Below are 21,929 nucleotides of genomic sequence, written 5' to 3'. Positions count from 1 at the left end.
GGGGCCTAATGTTAGATACACCTCTGAGGAATTGCTTAATCAAAGAGTGAGAGAAGACAGGCTGTCCAGCATGAAAGTGCACTGAAATGGCTGAGATGTAGATTTTAATGGAGGAAAAGGAGAGGCCCATGTTAAGTAGCTCTGCCAGGTAGTACAGAATAAGTGGGAGGGACAGCTGGGAGCTGCTGTGAACTTTTGATAGGCACCAGGAATTGAATCTTTTCCATTTCTCTGAGTAAGATTTCCTGGTGCTGGGCCTTCTGGCTTCCTTAATAATATCTAGGACCTACTTGCTCAACTGTGAGTTATCCTCAGTCCCTGGGGGATAAGCCATGCAGAAAGCTTGAAAGTGTGCAGGTTTGGATGCAAAATCTCCCCTCTGGCTTGTGTCAGGAGGTCTGTAGTTAATGGCAAGAGCATGTAAGGCTCCTTGGTCAGGCTGAACAGCAAAGGAGTACCAATGTTGCCTGAGCCAATCTAGTGCTATAAGGATGGCTTCTGATCTTTCTTGCCTTATTTTGAGCAGTACCCTTGGGAGTAAGGGCAGGGGGGATGCATAAATGAAGAGATTGGTCCATTGGAATGAGAGCGCATCCACTTTCCAAGCTACGGGGTGGAACTCCTGGTGCAGAATTTGTGCATCTGATTGTTCTGTTGTGAGGTGAAGAGGTCCACCTCTGGTGTCCCCAGGCCTGGGTGATTTGGAGGAACGTCTCCTTTTGGAGTTTCCACTCATGAGGGTCTAAGTAGTTTCTGCTTAGATGGTCTGCTAGGGTGTTGTTTACCCCTGCGATGTACTGGGCTATCAGGTGTAGGCCCATGGAGGAGGCTGTCTGCCAGAAGCCAATGGCTAGTCAACACAGAGGGTAGGAGTGTGCCCCCCCCCCCCCGCTTGTTGATGTACCACATGACTGTGGTATTGTCTATTTTTATTAGGAGGATTCCTGGTTTTAGGTGGTCTTGGAAGGATGTGATAGCCTTGTGTACTGCCATCATTTCCTTTAAGTTGATGTGCCAATGAAGGTGCCTGAGGTCCCAAGAGCCTTGGGTGTACTGGGTATCTAAATGAGTGCCCCAAGCTAGGTTTGAGGCATCTGTGGTGATAGTCTGGCCTGATGGTAGGTAGCTGAAGGGAAGGCCTTGTTCTGAGTGCAGGCCTGTGCCCACCAAAGAAACTTGTTCCTTATGCATGGAATGAGGAGGAGAGCGGTGTCCATAGATTGACAGTGTTGGCACCAAAGGTTCTTTAGGTACCACTGGGGTTTCCTCATGTGCAGCCTGGCCAGGGGAATCATCAGAATGCAGGATGACATGTAACCCAGTGCTTGCAGAATTTTCCTTGCTGTGAGTTTTTTTCTGAGAGCTAACTGGGAGAAGAAGTTTGGCAGAAAGCATTGTTTTTCTGGTGAGAAGACTGTTTGTGAGGCTGTGTCCAGGAGTGCACCTAAGAAGGTGATCTGCCCGGAGGGCTTTAGGTTTCACTTTTTCCTGTTGATAGTGAACCCTAGAGAGGTTAGGGTTGTTTGTATAAAGAGCAGGTCCTGTAGTAACTTCTCTTTGTTGTCTGTTTGGATTAGGCAGTCGTCCAGATAAGGGTAAATCTGGATGTTTTGCTGTCTGCAGAAGGTAACCACTGGGGCCAGGCATTTTGTGAAGACCCTGTGAGCCACAGATAAGTCAAAGGGTAGCACAGACAACTGAAAGTGTTGTGAACCTGCTCTGAAGAGTAGGTATTTTCTGCAAGACACCCTTATGGGTATATGAAGGTAGGCATCCTTTAGGTCTAGAGTGGCTAGCCATGCATTTTTGCCCAACAATGGTAAAAGGTTTTGAAGAGTTAGCATTTTGAATTTTGGGACCTCTAAGAAGGTGTTTAGAGTGGACAGGTCGAGGATGGGTTGCCAAGTGCCTTCTTTTCCTGGCACAAGGAACAGTCTGGAGTAAAAACCTTTTCCTCCTTGCTCCTGTGGCACAGGTTCCACTGCCCCCTGAGCATGGAGTATGTGCACTTGTTTTAATGCTTCTGCCCACTGATTTAGAGGTAGATTTTGGTAACCTGTTAAGGTTGGGACTTGCTGGAAGGTAAATTTGTAGCCCTGAAAAATTATTTTTAATACCCATTGGTCCTTTGCTACAGACAATTTTGTTTGTAAAGGGATTAGTCTTCCTCCTAACCTTTGATGGGAGGGGGAGTAGGAGTCATTGCACATTCTTAGAGTAGTGAGTGGATTTAGAACTCCCTGCTGTGGGAGTGGTGGTAGGCCACTGCTTGGTTCTTCGCTGGCTTTGGTTTTGTGGTCTAATTGGTCTGTCCCTACGAGATCTCCCTTGAACCTGTTTATTGGGGGCTGGGAAAGACCAGTGCTTAGAGGGAAAGTTTCTGCTGAATCTGGGAGGTTGAACTTGGAGGAAGTCTTCTACTGTTTGCATAGATTTAGCTTTATCCTCCATATTTTTGATGACCTCCTCTGTTTTTGATCCAAACAAGTGGTCTTTATCCAGGGGGGCATCAAGTAGTTTTGATTTTACATGATCAGGCAGTGGCTGTTCTTTCAGCCATGTGTGTTTCCTAATGACTCAATCTGCCACAGCAGCCCTACTTGAGGTTTCTAGGGCATCAAATCCACAGTTTAGGGAGTGTTTAGCTGCTTGAGAAATAGAGTGCAGAAGAAGTGCTAACTCTTTGGAAGTATTAGTGTCAGGTAAAGATGACATTTTTGTTTCACAAGTTCCAAGGTGTGCTGTTGATATTTAAGCAAATGGAACTGGCAGTTAAGAGCTCTAATAGCTGAGGTTGTGGAGGTGTACACTTTCTTATCCCATCTATCCAGAGCTCTTGGGTCCTTGTCAGAGGGAATTGGGTTTTTAGATGAGCTAGTCTTGGCCCCTTTGGGCCCCTGGTGATGACCTCTGGGTCTGCTGCAGGGTTTTTAAACAAGTGCTTATGTGAATCAGGCACCCTGTAGTACCTGTCAGGTTTTCTAGGAGCAGGGGTTAGGGAGTGAGGGGTGAGGCTAGATTAATTGAAAACATCATCCACCACGTCCAGAATAGGAGGGATGGCCAAGGGTCTTTGCTAGGGAAGATCTAGAAACTCTCTTAGTCTTTTCTTAGACTGAGGATAATCTTGGGCTTTCCAGTGGAAATACTCTCTGAGAGTGTGCAGGGTTTCCCCAAATGAAAGATCCTGGGGGGGGGGCAGAAGGAATGGATTCCTCTGCATCAGAATCCTCAAAGGAGGTGAGAGGTTGTTGTTCCTCATCTGAATCAAGGTAGTCTGAAATTTCAGAATCCGGTTCTGTGTGAACTTCGGGGGAAGTATCCCTTTCTCTTTAAGAAGGAGTGGTATGGCTATCCCTGATGAAAGTGATGAGGTCCTCTGCCATTTTCAGTAGCTGAGTCTGAGGCAGTGGAGGAGGAGTAAGATGGTGACTAGAGACTGTTTTCTTTGGGGTGGTCTTGCTTTTAGACCTTAGTAAATCCATTTGACATTGGGATGTGTTAGTCGGAGGCAAAGATGTTGTTTTTTGCCTTGAATCAGTTGTGCACAGAACCTCCTAGGAAGCTGGTGCCTGCATAGTGGCTCTGGACCCAACCAAAGCCTAGTCAACTGAGGGATCGGATGATGAAGCATTCCCCAGTGGCATACTGGACTCCGAAAGGGTCTTAGTAGAGTCCTGTGAAGAAAACGACTCGGGCATCAGGGGCTGCGAATGCACCTCACTGAATTCCTGAGAACTGATGACTTGCTTTGGGGATGGGTCATCAGAAGGCTTAAGTTTGTGTGGTCTGTCCATTCTTTATCTTTTTGTTTTTTGTAGATATCCACAAACTGTTGACCAATGGATGCCATTTTGTAATGCGAGGAACTACTTCAGAAATGCCTGGCTACAAATTCAGCTATACGGTGAATAGTCCTTGAACTGAAAAGTGCGCAGAACCGACAACAGAGGACATTGTGGTCTAGGCCTAGACAAGTTGCACACAAGGTATGGAAGGCTCAGTGTGGTATTTGTTTTCCGCAGCGGAGACAATTATTGACTTTTTCAGACATCGGTTAGTGCAAGATAAAGGTTCCCAATGGAGTACTTAGCTTTAGTTATTTTCAGATTCAACTTCCACTCTGGCAACAACTGATTGGCACACACACAAACTACTTTTGCTTCGGGCTCCACTGCAAGAAATACTGATGTTATGGTGCCGGCTGCTCTCCTTTATACCACTGATCACCTGACGTCAGTCCATAGGCAACAGCAGCTGGCACAGTGGAAAAGCTTGACTCTGGTGTTCGGGTCGACCGAGGGCTACCTAGCAGGGATAACCCACAAGTGATGATTGCAACACTGAAACACGAAGAACATTAAGATCCCACTGCACGTCAAACAAAGCAATACTCTAGTCACTTTCAAGATTAATCTTGATAACTGGATGGTCAATTATAAATTCTGCCCTGATTCATCCTGTGCAACCATTCTATACAAAAAGAGTGAAAGGGTGAGCATTGCTGAATTGCTTAATAATTCAGGGTGTTTATTTGACCAAGGTCTTAACTGTCTCATTGTCTGGTTGCCAAGTATTACTGTATGACCCTAAGAACTGTGATTAAGGTGATGAATCAGAAGGGAAATAGTGGGGTGTAACTGCATCTGTGCCTGACAGGGATTACTGCTGAAGCTAACATCACCAGACAGAATACCACCAGTTTCTGGAAATAGGATCAGTGGTGCCTCTACCTTGTGGTCATACTATAGTGGTGTCTCTACACTCACATGCTATGCCTGCAATATGCAACATATAAGCATAATAGGTCACAAACTATGCATGCCAAACTTGACAAAAAAGCAGTTTTGTGTCATAATGGTGCATGACAAATCCTTTATGGTCATCAGCATGCATAGTTCCAAACAGGTATGACACAGCCTGTTCTACCCCAGTGGTGTTTACCTGGGGGCCCATAATTAGCCTGAACAACTGATCATTGGACTTTACAAACACATATAGCTGCAGAAATATAACACACATTCAAGTCATCTCCAAATTTTAATGTGATTCATATGCTGCAAGTATTCCCTCCACAACAGACACAGCATGTAATCCCAAAACAAAATGTTCTCAGATTGGTGTGACACTGATGACACCCCAAGAAGTACTGGAAGCACAGTCCAAATGATTCTCAGAAATCTCCATCTACACAATGTCTGACTCCACAGTGACCAGTAATGGCATATTGAGGCAAGTGAATGGTGACTATCAGCTACATCCTGTGCGCAAAGGGCTGCATTTGTTTTTTTTTTTTTTCCAATAATATTTCTTTATTGTTTTCCTTTTTTCCATTACATAACATTTCACAAGAGAATACACAGGTGATGATCAAACAGTAATAACAGCAATATTCTTAAAACATATTTACACTATTTACATGAATGCTTCCATATTTCCCTCTTAATGGAGGAAATAAAGGATGTTTTCTCCAGGGTTATCAGCTTATGTTAGTATAGTCTTATATAATGTTATGTTTTTTTATTATGTATAATGTAAAAGTATTTCAAGATCAATGCTTTATGCCAGTATAATATTGAAAATTTGTTCCCAGAGTTTCAGATTATAGGAATTTTTGTTTTGTTTGTTTATTATGTATTTATGGGCTAATATATGTTTTATCGCTAATATCCTAAAACTTTCCCATGAGGTTTTAGATGGGGTCAGCCAGTTAGTAGCTATGTAAAGTTTCATTAGTAGAAAAATATTGATGAGGATGCTCATTTGGGTATTAGGTTATTTGGGGGAATATGTAATATCATAAATTCCCAAGTAAGCGTTGATGATTGATATCCCATCTTTTGTAGTTGTAGTTTCAGGGAGTTCCAAAGTTTAAATATACATTTACAGCTCCAGAACATATGCAAAAGGTCAGCAGTTTCATCTTTACAATGTGGGCACTTTGGAGAATTATTAGAATTAAATTTATGGAAACTAAGGCGTGTGTAGTACGCATTATTATATATCATGAGTTGGGTAAATGTTAACTTTTGAAGGGATATGGATTTTACCGTTAGGTTAATTGCTTGTATTATTTTATTTTCCTTAACCAATGGTATTTTTTCTTTCCAATAATTAGACAAGAGTATATGTTCTTGATATTTCAGGTCTTTTATCAATTTGCATGAGCATGTTATAAATTTTCTATTTTGAAGAAGGGCTTGCCATAATGAGATACATTTCCTTAAGTCATCTTCATTAATGTTTACGTTTTGTAGGTAACTTGTACACAATTCCTTAATCTATCTCAAGATCAGTAGATATGATTTGGGAAGGCCCAGTTGATGTCTTAATTCATGAGCGGTACAATTTAAATATGGATATATGTCTTGTATTATTAAGTTGATTATAAGTGGGAATCTTTTCAGATCTAGTAGCTGGTTATTAATTTTCAAGTTAGGATTTTTTGTGTATGGGTTGTAGGATCATCATGTGTTGGAAGAGATTTACTGATCTAAAAAGATTTTGCATTAATGTTATATAATTTTTAATGGGTTCCATTAGATTATATGTTTTAGTATTATCGATGTTTAAAAAGGGTAATGATTTTGGATTTATATTCAGGCTTTCAATATGCTTAAAGCATAATCTTAACCAGTGTGGGGACCAATTATTGCTTCATGCATCGTAGTTTGCAATTCTTAAAGTTCTATTTGCATTTATGATTAAGTAGTAATTTTCAAAATTAGGTAGATCTAAGCCACCTTTGGTTTTCGGGGTCATCAGTTTATCATATGATATTCTAATTTTTTTTTGTTTCCATATAAATTTAGCGGATTCAATGTGAATTTGTTTAAAAAATTTCTTGGGTATTAATAACTGTGAAGACCTAAAAATGTATAATAATCTGGGTAAGATATTCATTTTAATAATCGAGACTTTTGCTAATGGTGGTAATTTCAGATTTTTCCAACTCTTTAGATCACATAAAATGTGTTCCCAGTTTTGTTTAATATTATTAAGATAAAAATTTTTGTTATCTGTAGAGAATGTTATTCCTAAGTATTTAATTTTTCCTCGGAATTTAATTGACCTATCAATGGTAAAAGTGAGAAAGGTTTCGGAGTTTTTAAAGGAAAAATGTTTTTTTTTAAGGTTTATTTTATAGTTTGATATTAATGCAAAGTATTCTATGGCAGATAGTATTTTTGGTATCTGTGGCTGGTGTTGTACAATATATGTTAAGGTCATCGGCAAAAGCTGACAATGAGATTTTTGTGCTATAAATTACTGGGGCATTATGATATATATTTTGTTGGATGTTTAAGAATAGGGGTTCCAGGTATAGGTTAAATAATAAGGGAGACAGAGGACATCCTTGACGTGTACCATTTCTGATTTGGATTCTGTTAGACCACCTTCTATTTATATATAATGTTGTATAAGGGTTATTGTATAGTGTTTGTAAAGTTAAGATAAATTCTTGGGGAATATTAAAGTAGGGTAAGATCTGAAATAAAAAAATTTATATTGACTCTATCAAAGGCCTTATGTGCATCTATAATGAATGCATACATGTTTAGATTGTTTTGGTTAGCATATGAAATTAACCTGTGTAGTGTTAATGTATTATCACTGGATTGCCTAGATGTTAAAAAGCCAGATTGTTCATTTGATATAATTATGTTTGATATTTTCTTTAGTCTATTAGTCAGAATTGACATCAGAATTTTAGTATCAATATTAAGAAGTGATATGGGTCTATAGTTGTCTGGGTTCTGAGGATCTTCCTTTTCTTTGGGAATGAAAATTGTTTTGGATGCGTTAAAATGGATATCATTAATTTTGTTATTTATTATATAATTTAATACGAGTGATAGAATTTGTGCAATGATACGACAGTATGTTTTGTAAAACTCCGCTGTAAGGCCATCTGGGCCAGGAGATTTGTGTGATTTCAATGTTTTGATTGTTGTTATTATTTCTTCAATGGATATTGGTTTTATTAAATATTTTTGTAGTTTCTCATCAATTTTCGGGAAATTGAGTTTTTGTAGGAAGTCCCTATTATTATCATTTGTGAGTAAGTTTTTTTGTTCTCCATAGATTTGTGAGTATGTCATTTCAAAAATATTAATAACATCTTCGGTTTTCGTATAAGGTTTATTCTTATAGGATATTTCAGGAATTTGAGAGGGTGTTTTAGACTGATTGATAATTCTTGCTAGTGTTCATGATGGTGTTTGTATATGGTTAGCATATTTTGCAAGTATCTTAGTTTCATAAAATGACAGTTTATTATTTTGAATCAAGAAAAGGTCTTTTTGACATTTCAATAGTTTTGTTTCAGTTTGCGTGCTATGGTTTTTCATTAAATCCTGTTCTAAAGATTTGATTTTAGTCTCTAGTAGCTGTTCCTCTCTGAGTTGAGTTCTTTTATAATAGGAAGCTTTTTGGAAAAAGATACCTCTTATCTGAGCTTTTTTTGACACCCATTCAATATCAGGGGGGTGTTGCTGTTTTGCTAACTTGACTAGTGAGTTTTTAAATATGTCCTGGATTTCCTGAACTATTTCCTTTTTATTTAAAAGATTGGGGTTTAAGGACCAGTTATATCCCCGGTATGGTGTTATCACTTCTAGTAGAGTTAATAATATTTAAGGTGATTTTGGAGTGGTCAGATAAGTATCGGGCATGAATAACTACTGTGGGATCAAGATTGATTAGTGTTTCTGAGATTAGAAAAAAGTCAATTCTTGACCACATTTTATGACAGTTGGAGTAAAACGTAAAGTTATTTGAGGTATTCGAGTTATTTCCATAGTTAAAGGGATCATATAATTTAAAATCATATTTAAGTTCACTTAATGCTAACATTGCTTGATTATTGCATGATCTCTGTGGGCTTGATTTATCCTGTTTAGGGTTTTGGTATGCATTCCAGTCCCCACCTATGATTATGTAATGGTTGTTGTATTGATTTAAGATAGGGTACAATGTGGCAAAGAAGGAATGCTGGTTATTACATGGTGCATATATATTGAGAAGTATAATAGGTTTATCATAAACGGTAGTTGAAAGAATCACATAGCACCATCTACCTTCATTATCTGTTTTGGTTTCTATGATTTTATCTTGGTACTGATCTTTAATTATTATCGCTACTCCAGCACTTAGTTTTGCCTTCAGAGGTTATTATTTCTCTTATCCATTTTTTCTTTTTTTATTTCTGACCATTGCTCATTAGTTAAATGAGTTTCTTGAAGTAGAATGAAGCTTGCCTTAGCCTGCAAAAATAGATGAAGAAGCAGTTTCCTTTTCCCCATGCTCTGGAGACCTTTAATATTCCATGAGTCTATTTCCCACATTTATAAAGCTTTTATTTTGTGTAAGTAGTCTTGAAGTTTGTGTGGATATATTGGTTTATGTTGATTTCTTATCAAAAGTATGTTATGAAAGCATTCTTTTATTCCCGTCCCTTCCCTGTGCCTACCCACTCATCTCCTGGACCAGGAATTTAACAGGACCTGGCAATAATTAGGTTTTGCATTATTTTGTATTAATAGAAAGTATATACCTTGTATGTTAGCATATAAAAGGTAAAGGAAACTTATAGGCCCTGTATGACCTAAAATTATTTGTACAAAGCCTTTCCCACTCATTCCCTAACAAACACTGCTTTTATAACCCACGTCTCTTCTTGTTAGATTTATTTATGGGTTGTCAAAGTTTGATTAATCATTTGCACCAGTCCTGGTTATAACTAAAAGCAGGGAACATCCATTTAAGCAACTTATCACTAAAAATATATGAGAGATTGTCAACTACAGATTATTGTCTCAAGTTTAGTTTAATAACTATATTCATGGAGTATTTTCCTTCCTTGTCTAAACTTAGTTGTGTGTGATTCTTCCTTCTCTAGGCCAGATACTTATATTTCCAATTATACCTTATCTTGCTTTGGAGGGAGTTATCAAATTTTTCACTTCAGGTGAATCAAGACTTCTTGAGCCCCCCAGTTTAATTACCTTATCTCTGTAATATTTAGGTCTAGAATGGCACTGTGTTAAAGAGGTCAAGAGGTGACTTCTCTCTACCATATAATTGATATTTATCAGATAATGTATTTTATATATTCTTACTGAGTCCTGGAGAAAACAATATAGTTATATAGCAGTTCAGGCTCATGTATATATATAAACATAAACATAAATAATTTAACATTCAGTTAGAGATCAAATCCACAAAGGTTTGAGTAACTAGTAGTTAGCAGCCCATGATTTGTTAAAATAAAGTAGATTAAATTCTTTCCTATAAGACTTTGATGGATCATAATATAGGATTTAATAAAGGTGTGACATATAGATGTTTCTTCTAGCTTCAGGCCCCTGAAACTTTAAGGTTATGTGTATGTGTAATATATTCTTGGAGTCATAAACCATCTAAAATGGTCCTTTTCAGTAATATTTTGGGATTATGCCAGGTGGGTTAATATCAAGAAAGAAAGTAGAAGTTCTACTACCCTTAGTAAATCACCCATTATACCTAATCATAAAGTACCTTGGTCCATTCCAATCTCTGTAATAGGATTAATATATTAATAAATGTATTTTCTTTATCACACAAGTTATCCCAACACATTCTATATTAAGTTCCGATCCAGCAGGCATTGAGAACCAAGTGAATTTAAGAGACCTGAAGCTAGGTACAAATTTTCACAATAACACTTGCTCGAGGTAGTAACTTGTAAAGTATTCAGCATAAAGCTATGCTCATATTTAGGTGTAGACTCCATAATTAGTTTATGTATTTATATTTGCCAGGGTCCGTAATAAGGTATACCAGTTAGCATTGTCAAAGCTGAATCGCCAGAAATTATTCATGCGCTTTTGTGGGTATGAGCTTATGACTATTTTTATATTTTTCATTCCGAATTAAATTATCTGATTCACTACCTTCAAAATACCACTTGGCCACACATATCCAAGTCCTGACATACTAGTAGTCAATTGCCGGTTTTATATGAGTTAAAGCACTCAGCAGTAGTGTGAGTGAGACTGTTAGTATATGACTTGTTTAGTTGTCGGTTAGAAAATAAATTTACTTTCATATAAGGGACAATGCTTAATGTAGGCTCTCTTATAAAGTCTGTATAAAATTTCAAAAGATGCATAGTACTCTGTGATGGATTTAACATAAATAAAATTAAATACATTTGAATCTTGTGTTCATGAAGTCAAGGTTATGCTACCTTGTGTAAATGTATTTTGTTGCATTGAGATATATTGCTTTCAAATCTGTCAGCAGAGTAAAATGTTTTAACATCTCAAATCAACATGATAAGCTGCACTTTATTTATGCATGGATATGTTTAAAATTGGTAATAAATAGCTATGGGGTGATGGGAGTGTTATTTAACAGTATTATCAATATGTTTAGTGTTTATTGTAGCAATAGTTACTTTTTTTTTTTTTTTTCGATTGTAGAACCTTTAATCTTCCCTCTGAGCTTCCAGACAGCTAAGCCGATTGCTTAGCTTCTCGAAGGGGGACTCAGATTGCAGACAGACTTCCGGAAGTGCCACCTCTTGAAGACAACCTCTAGAGCTGCAAAACAGCTTTTGGATCCTCTCGTGGGAAAGCCAGCATGACGCACAGGTTGTGAACTTCCTGTTGAGGCTCTTGCGCCTTGTAGAATGGGAAAAAAGGTCACGCCATACCTAAAATATGGCCTAGGGCAAGGCAAACACCAGATAAAGGAAAAATAAGTCCTCGGCTGTTGCTGGGAGATGTATCCGACCTAGAAGGTTCAGCAAACCGCAGCGGAACGTGAAGCTAGTCATCTATGGCAGGAATAGATTTGAAAACAGACATAAAGGTAGATTTTGCTTCTCTCCTGTTAGTAATTGAATATTTGACCCCATTGACTGAAAATATTGGAGAACCTGGGTACTTCATTTGGAATTTTAGTTTTTTATCAATCAAAAATCTGCAATAAGGTGATAGAAGCTGTCTGGCTTGCCTAATTTGTAGAGGCAAGTCTTGGGCTAGAGATATTCTGCTGTTGTTCCATATTAGAGATCCTCCATTTTTCTTTGCAGATAATAGTATTTTATTAACATCTTGAAAGTAAAGAAGTTTGGCATAGACAGGTCTTGGAATACTTGAAGCTTGAGATTCTCTCAAGGCTCTGTGTGCTCTTTCAATTGTTATCTGATGTGCAGTTTTTGGGTCTTTGAGTAGTGTTGCAAGTATTTGAATGATAGATGGGATCAGATCATTATGTTGTATATTTTCCGGCATGCCTCTGATGATTATGTTATTTCTTCTAGATCTTGCCTCAAGATCAATAATTTTAGCTTGCATATTTTGAATGTTTGCTTCATGTGAATCAGATTTTTTGGCTAACGGGGCTATTTTGTCCTCATTCTCTGTGATTTTGGCTTCAGATTTGTCCATTCTTTCCAAGATTTGATTGAAGGAAGTTCCAAAGGATTGCACTTTAGATAGTTCTTTTATTGCTTCTTGGATAGGTAGTAAGGCTGCTTTTATATCATCCAAGTTTGCTAGTTGATCTGTTTTATTTTTATTCCCTGATTTTGCAGTGTCTTGTTGCTTTGTTATTTTTTGCCTTTTAGAGTACAAATCTTTCTCAGGTGATAACAGTTCTGAGAGTTTAGTTTTTGTTGTTGTAGTGTCCATATTTTATCTTCTTATGACATTTTGTAAAAGTAGAAATAGAAACGTCTTGGATTATAGTGAAATGTAAATGTGTAGAGTGTCCTGAACACACGGCTTCTTTCCTTGACTCTTTCTTCAGTCCCAGGTAATCTGTTTTAATCTTGATAGATTTGTTAGTTCTTCAGGTTCATTTACCCCTTTCTGGGTTTCTGGATATTAATTAGAGTTGTTAATTCAGAAAAATTGTTATTGGATAGGTCCTGGTATTTCCTCTGGATTGAGTTTATTCCATGAGTATTGAAGAGCTGTAGGTTAGCAGTGTTTACAGAACGGCGGCCATCTTTGAATCCTTGCAAATGGCTGCATTTGTATGTATGACATATCACACAGCACCGGTCTCACTGGTATACCTGTCACCTTCAAATTACCTAGCATATGCACTGATGTACCTGTCATGGCATTCCTGAGGGTAGCTATAGCACTTCTCTCCCCTGAGACTGCTGTCCCCAACAACATCTAGAAAAATGCAAAAAGCATAACATTTCTTAAATTAGATCAAGACACTCATGGATATAACAGGTGTCATACAAACAAAAGGCACAATGGATAGCTCTTTAAACCACACCCAACTATCATTCTCCCACTAATGTACTAAATACCAGATGAACCACTAATGGGATGCACATGTACCATAACCCCACTCATGTCCAAATTAGGTTTATCCACATGGGACATGCAGTTATTTATTCACTTATTTACTGCACAATTACTGGGAAAGTCTAACTGGGCACTAAAAAAAAACTTTCAGCAGGGGTCCAGGGAGAAAAGCTCTAACTGGCATAAATCAGAAGAAATACACAGGCACAAGATGCATACAGTAAACAGAAATGGCAAACATCTCAGTTAAAGCAAAACAAGCACAATATAATCAATATGTACATACACCCCCAGATTTACTAATCTTCCATGCAGGTCTAGCATAGTCCTGCATGGAAGCAGCTGTTTAAGAGCAGGACAACAGCACGCCATGCATATTAATGAGGCGCACTGCCTGAGCTCTTAATTCTACATGGAAAGTGTAAGAGTGCAGGGGGCATGTCTGAGAGCAGAGTTCTCAGAATATACACGCCCCCGCAATGGAGAATAGCAGAAATGCCTAAGAAATGAGCGAGACCACTCATAGGTGTCCGCATATCCCCAGCAACATTCCCCCATGTGTACAACAGCAATAGCAAATACAATTAAATGAACAAACCCTTTTTCTTTTTTATTTTAAAATCCGATGAAAGCTAACCGTAGGTGTGCCCATCGCTTAGCTACGGTTAATGCAGCTTAAATGGCTGAAGATAACAAGGAAGATATATGCAAATGAAGCAGCATAGCAGTAGTGCAGTGGCAGAGCATTCGCCTTATGAGCAGGCATTCCCAATTCAAGTCCCACTGCAGCACATTCCATTTTCCATGGCAAAGCACATTAAGACCAATATTTTTGTTGCATAACCAACTAAATAACATATATGTGAGAACTGGAGTACTGCATTAAATGTACAGGTGAGGTGTCAGTGTCATAATGAATAAAGCATTAGTAAGCAAGTTTAAGCACCAATAAGCAGTAGTAAGCATATTTAAGCACTAGTAAGCGGGTTTAAGCCCGTTTGCGTGGGGGTAAGCAATGCGCACTCAGGTTAAGCAATTTTGAAGCTAACTCTCTGTAAGCATATTTAACTGGAGGTTAACATTGCTTACCCTTGCACAAACCCAGCAAACCCACTTACAACTGCTCAAAAGTGCCATAATCACTCTGTATCCAATGGCCCTTGTTCTGCCCAGCAACAAATAAACAACCTTGCAGGTCTTGAAACCAAGACCCTATACACTATAGTCACAGTAGTTAACCACCAAGCCATCATAGCAGTACAGAAAAATGAGGTATCACCAGACAAGTCCTCATTATAGTGAAATCAAACTAAACCTGTGAAAGGAATCAGTATACAGTCATATGTTCCATAACCCTCTACATAACATAAATATGTGAACTGGAGTACAGCAGTAAGCCCAGAAGTGAGGAGTAATTGTAATAGAGTGTTGAAGTCCCCAATAAAACACAAGGACCCCATAGGGTGTACGTACACATTAATCATGGATACCAGGCAGATATATAACATGTAATAAATAAGAAATCAATGCCAAACAGAAAATATAATGCAAAGTCTAATGTAAGCACTGCTAAGCATTGCACAGGAGGTGTAAGCAATGTGTAGATCAGCTAACCCATTGTGCCCAGTGGTATACCCCTTTAAACAATGCCAGCCTTAGGTAAGCAGGTTTGCCCATAGCTTAGCCTTTTCAAAACCGGCCAGTCATGGAAAAGTGTGGAAAATCAGCCCTACTTAAACCCAACAGGTGGGAATACATCTCATAACTGGTTGTAGCTTCCCCTTGAAGGCACCATGTCAGGAAGGGGAGAGGGAGTATGCCTTTGGCTGCAGCGCTGGTGCATCCAGGAGTCCAGAGTTATGGCAGGACTCCTTGTCAAAGATGATGAGCAGAGACTGCTGCAGGGCCAATACCAGGGTTCCCAATATAAGGCGGAAGCCTGGGACCATCTCACCCCTGACCTCACCAGTGCCACTGACATACCCCAAACTGGTGAGCAGGTCAGGCATCACTCTGCTGACCTGAAGTGGCGTAAGGGGGACCTGTTGGAGCAATGGATCCAAGAGGCTAGAATGGCAAGGGATGTCCCAGCTGTAAGTATCACCCCACTATGTGTGTAATAATTGCCAGCTCATGCATGGATAGGTATGGCTAAATTTTCCTCTTATGTCCTCCACAGTTGCAATTGAGCGGGCTGCAAACCAGGAGGCCCATGGAAGTCTCCTGGAGAGGTTGCGATGAGAGGCATGTCAGTAATGCTCATGCATTTACTGTCATAGGAATAAATCTAAAAGTATTAGTAAATTAATTGCCTGTATAAAACCTGTATTGTTTAAGGCAAGTACTGCATACACCAGAGAATATGACAGGAAGAGTCTCATATAGTTTGTATGTAAATAAATGCGTAATAGCCTGACAATAAAGGTCTAACTGCTGGACTGCATGTGTATACTCTGGTATCATATGGTAATGTAGATGTGCAATCACGTAATAGTACTGTTGTATTAAGCACTGTTACCCACACCACGCACCATACGTAGAATGTGTAGGAATGCCTGTATATGACTGGTATCATCCCCAGAGGCCATTTAGTACAAATGAAAGATACATAGACAGAAAACAGGGAAAAGGTAGACAACAAAACCAGAATAGCACATGCAACTGAGATGTGAACTGTTGTATTTTTAGCACACACAGCCATGGTTCGAATCCTGGCAGTGGGAGTAGTCTGCATACAGAATCATACCCCACAACTGTACAGATATGTCCAGAATGTCCAGTAAAGTGGCCCATATCTGTTGCCTGTCAACCTGTCCCCCTGGGATATCAGTGGGATGATCTCAGACATATAGGCAGCAAATAGGAAATATAACGGAGAATCTATGAGAACAAAGCTGGCACACTAGCAACTCTCCAAAACCTTATGAGAGAAAGAAGCCATGTATGTCCCATTTACACCCTCATGTTGTCAAGCTGTGGCCAGAGTGTGTACAGTAACAGAGTGAGATGTATGTGCATAATAGTAATGTGGAATCTGGTACTGTGTGTGGCAACATTCAGGTAGTGCTAACAAACATTTCTCCCACAGGTCTGTCAGATACCAACACTGTGCCCAGAAATACAAGAATGATACCCTATGCTGGTACTGTTTACACTGGTATCGTATGGCATTGTGACTGATGCAGTTGCTCTGAATAATGAGGTATCACTCATCACTGTCGCCCACACTCTCCTACAAAATATAACTGTCTAGGAAATCTGTATAAAAGAGTGTTGTAATACAAGTTTAGAATGCAAAAGCACAGGAGAATTATAAGACAGAAAGCAGATAGGAGATATACAGCAATATCTATATAGCATACACAACTCGGATGGACAGTCTTTAAGTTGTAGCAGACACAGCCATGGTCTGAATCCTGGGAGTGGAAGTAGGCTGCATACAGAATCATACCCCACAACTGTACAGATAAGACCAGAATGTCCAGTATATAGGCCCATATCTGCTGCCTGTCACCCTGACCCCTTGGGAAATCTGTGGGATTATACCAGATGTTTAGCCAGCAAACAGGGAATACAAAGGATTGTCAAACATCTACGAGAACAAACCTGTCACTGTAGCAACTCCCAAAACTGTTGGGAGAGTAATAACCCAAGTATGTCCTATCTACAACCCCATGTTGTCAAGCTGTGACCAGAGTGTGTACAGTATCAGAGTGAGATGTATGTGCATAATACTAATGTGTAATCTGGAACTTTGTGTGGCAACATTCAGGTAGTGCTAACAAACATTGCCCCCACAGGTACGTCGGATGCGAACACTGTACTGAGAAATAAAAACCTTTATACCTTGTACTGATACTGTTTACTCTGGTATTGTAGGGAATAGTGAGTGTTGCAGTTTCTCTAAATAATACAGTATCACTGATCACCATCACCCACACTGTGCTACATAATATAACTGTGTAGGAAAGCATGTATATGTGTGTATCAATTCACTAAAGATTGAAGAGGGCAATAGTCTAGATATGTCCCGGTGCACCTGCATGTGGTCAAGACATGGCCAGAGTCTGTGCAGAAAGAGTTGGATAGCTATGTGCACAACATCAACCTGGAATCTGGGAGTATGTGTAGAAACAGTTAGTGTTAACAGACATTTCCTCCACAAGTATACCAAGTAAGAGGTGCATACTGCAGGTAAAACCAGTTCATGTATAATGATGATGACAGCCATATCACTGTCCAAACTAAGGCTATAGGGTAGTGTAGTAATACTTTTAAGGTACAGATAACAGCACTGACTAGGAAAGTAATGTGGACTACAGGAATATACTAGTTGTTAATTGACATCTTTCTCTCCCTCCCACTATATCTCCAACAATAAACTACATATCCACCTCAACCGGTATGTAATGACTCCAATGTTCTGATTATGTCCTATTGGTTTATAAATATTAATATTTGTTTCCATGCATGTGCTATATTGAATCATTCCAACATTGGTGGCATGGTGCCATCAATGTACCTGTATGCTGTTATTACCACTGTGGTCCCATATATGCATGTGTTCTGTTTGCTATGCAACTGTTCCATATCTGGTGTCTGGGTTAATGGGAATATCTATGCATGCTGTTATACCTAACCCTGGAATGTGTTGACTATTACTAACATACATACAATGATAAAATCTAAACACTATAGCACGTTTGGGAAGGCTGGTCCCAGCGGACCCACCTGTCCCACCTCAGCATGTCTGGGGCCCAACCCGGGAACTTCTCGTCCATTGGTCCTGCACCACCTTTGGGTGGAACCACCTTAGGGGATGGGGCTCGTCCCCACCCCGGGAGCGGGTGCAGATGGGAACCTGTCACCTGTCACCAGGTCCGGGTCGTGGTGCATAGTGAGCTGCTCAGGGAGGTTGGAGATCTGCTACACCAGCTCGAGGGACGTGTGTCACAACTAGATGGTTGGCCTGGCTCTGTGACTCAGCCCCCAACACAGCCACCTTCGGGGCTGTGAAGGTGTAGTGGTGACTGTCCATGAGTGGGGATCTCAGTCACACTGTTTCCACTAGGGGGCTCATGGGCTTCCGATTTCCCAACACCCCTCCCCATCAAAGAGTTTACCCCCCCACATGTTATATACCACCCCAGTATGCGTCTTGTCTTGTCTGTTAACTTACCCAACCTACCTCGCCAAATATATCTATCCCTCCCCATCTCACACTCACCTGATAAAAAGAAAAAAAAGGGCAATCTGTTCCCCAAAAAAATTCTTGCCCCATACATAGCTCTCCATTTTGCACACGTGTCCACTGGACACATGTAATCTGGTCTAACGGGCATCACAACTTATTGTTGCTGTCCTCACCCCTCTCCCAGGGGTTTGAGTGTCCAAATCTACCTCCAATTTCAGTGTATATGCACAGCTGTTGCTGCAGAAGAAATGGGCAGCTATGGACCTACCCTACACCATTCCTGCACATCCCTAGCTATTTTCCCTACTATCTTTCCCTCTTTGTGCCCCCTTTTCACCATTTTCCTATCAACCCTTTTTTCTTTTCTTTTAAAGAAATTAGCACAGGGGTAAGTGGAGTAAGCACTTTTAAGCAGCAGTAAGTGGGTTTAAGCCTGTTTGCATGGGGGTAAGCAATCCCTACACAGGTTAAGCAATTTAAAAGCTAACTGAGTATAAGAAACTGTAACCAGAAGTTAGCAGTGCTTACCTCCACACAAACATGCTTACAACTGCTTAAAAGTGCCTTAATCACTCTGTATCCAACGGCCCTTGTTCTGCCCAGCAATTTACCACTAAGCCATGTCAGATATACATAACCCTGATATTTTCACAAACATAACATCCAGCCCAGTTATTCAACAGTACAGGGAATGTATTTCAACATGTAGATGTATGTGTGTGTGTGTGTGTGTGTGTGTGTGTGTGTGTGTGTGTGTATATATACTTATATCTAAATAGATATAACATATCTATATATGTAGATATAATATAGAAATATATGTGTTATAAATACATCCCCTACCTCACATGTTATACCCAAGGCTGTAGGCGTCGGTGTGTAGCGTCTGTGTAGTAGAGTCAGTTATTTCGGGCCGCGGTTTCCGCAACTGCGTTGCTTTCGTCGGGTTGTCGGATTTTGGTGTTGTCGCCGGTAATATATGAACGATCATTAATATATGATACATATATATATATATATATATATATATATATATATATAAACATATACATACAAATGCATACATCTAAAGATATATGTATATGACATCTATATGTCCATATATATATATATATATATATATATATATATATATATATATATATATATATATAGACAGTAAGTTAAATATATGTAACCAGATATATATATCTTTACAGGTATATACAGACATACTTCTGTAGATAACAATGGGAACATAACATAAACATATATGTCCACATACTGGGGTTGAGAGGCCCCAAACAACATACGTCTTGTACGAATAGGTATTTACCCCCCCACAGCCAAACACATCTGCCCTGCAATACACTACCAACTGTTGCAGATCCCATACCCAGGACCTGACATGACATGGGCACAAGATGTTAACAGTACTCCATCCCACCTGTATGATGTCAGGCTGGTATCAATACCATATCATGCAGTACAGTCTGGCTCCCATAGTGAATGTACAATGTGAAAGCAATCAACATCCTTAGGATACATATACACAGACACATATATGCAGATACAGATATACACACACACATTATATATATATATATATATATATATATATATATATATATATATATATATATATATATATATATATATATATATAAATATATGTAACTACACATACACATGCAGAGATATGTCTAGTAAGATACATATGTAGAAGGTGCACACAATATGCAACAGCCACTATACCTACAGTTGCCACCTTACCAAATGGGACACTGTATGAGCCACCCATACAAATGACAATCATTGCCTGCAACATATACCCACAGAGAGGTCAAAAGATATAACACCACATACAGGTTTGCATAAATTGAAAGCTTTATTTGTGTACTATTACAGTTGTATATGCTATGTCATATAGCTGTTTAGACACGGACATCCATATAAACTGAGTAATGCAACTGTGAAACAGTTATACTAATACAGTAGTCTGGAAAGGTTTACAAATGTTACTGTCCAGGCCAAGGACTTCAAGTAGTACAATAGTAAAGACAGACTGGGGCCACATGATATCAAACAATCAACAATACGTAATGCAGATGTATAGTTCAGCAGCCTCTATCTACACTCTGTAGACAATCCCTAGGGGGTAAAGACCTCAGCTGACATAATGGGATGTAACTGTTACATAACAAGGCATAACTGACACCATCACAAGCACACTGACAAACAGAACAGTCTGTACAGCAGGTGGCAGTAGGCCTGCATTTACCAAAGATGGATTGTATGGTAATGTACATCCGGAAACCTTAAGGCAGCTCACCCCTGATGTCCCCACATGCTGTAACAGCCTAGGTTAGTTATGGTGCATCCCCCCCCAGACTCAATAATACAGGGTCATATACCACTGTTACATACACTGGCCTCTGGAGTGCATAAGGGCACACATGTATTGTGTAGGTGAAGCCCACACATATATGGCCCCTACCCCACCATATGTATGGGGGACACAACAGAAATGGACTGATGTCAGGAATGGCAGCATGACATACTCACAGCCCACTACAGAACAACCCCTGACAGCATGGCATATGTGCAAAGCCTGGTATGTAGGTGGAGGACAAAGGCTGGAACACAGGTCCATATGTGGAAAACTGTTGTCATACAATAAGCAAGTCACTGGTGTTACAGGATAGTCTACAACATACCCTTAGTCAGGAATTTGAAGTTAGAAACAGAAATGGATGTAGCCATGTACTGATAGCACTCAACACACACACTGCCAGTGAAATACCTGACACAAGACCTGTGTAGTGGACAGACAAAACATAATAGGCACACCTCTGGCCATCAAGAGGATAGGCCCACAGTTGAGAGCTATGCAGACAGACTGCATTCCAAGGTAAACTAGTATGCACACACAAACCCTGTAACACCAGTACTATACAATGCATACAACAACTGTACTCACACTCTGTCTGTATTTCTGGAACCTCCTACAAATATGTAGCTGGCCTGAGTGTGCAAATTCACCTGTAAGAGGTATTGCTACCTGTCTGTAACACTGATGCCCATAAACAGGAAGGATGTCCATCACACAGGAAAGGTAAAGGGACCACGTCCACATGATGTACGGATTTATAGTAGGTAGTTGCCATGACAGTGGTAATTGGAAGTACTACACAGCAAGCTGCATGCAGTTAGCATGTGGAGGACACTGATTGGTGCAGAGGCCATCACCTGATCATGTGCATCACCTACATAACCATGCTGCAATCTATTCAAAGCAGCTCAATCCATTTACTGGAGAGAGAGAGAGAAAGAGAAAAAAAACAAGCCTAAGGCAAAGGCAAAGCAAAAGCCAAAGGAAAAAAAAAACTATAATAGCATCCAGCAAACTATCCAGAATAGACCTCATTCCCACAACAGGT

At 39.5% G+C, this 21,929-nt stretch overlaps 1 protein-coding gene across 3 annotated transcripts in view; it reads right to left on the bottom strand.

Annotated features, from left to right (window-relative positions):
* The window catches only part of AIFM3 (apoptosis inducing factor mitochondria associated 3), a 667,943-nt gene that overhangs the window by 216,306 nt on the left and 429,708 nt on the right, over positions 1-21,929 (bottom strand). The window lies entirely within an intron of this gene.

This window comes from Protopterus annectens, chromosome 4.part0, assembly GCF_019279795.1.
Source record: "Protopterus annectens isolate FY-2018-M chromosome 4.part0, PAN1.0, whole genome shotgun sequence".
NCBI lineage: Eukaryota > Metazoa > Chordata > Ceratodontiformes > Protopteridae > Protopterus > Protopterus annectens.
Note: the sequence above shows the minus strand (reverse complement) of the source record. Positions and strands in the feature narration are given on the sequence as shown.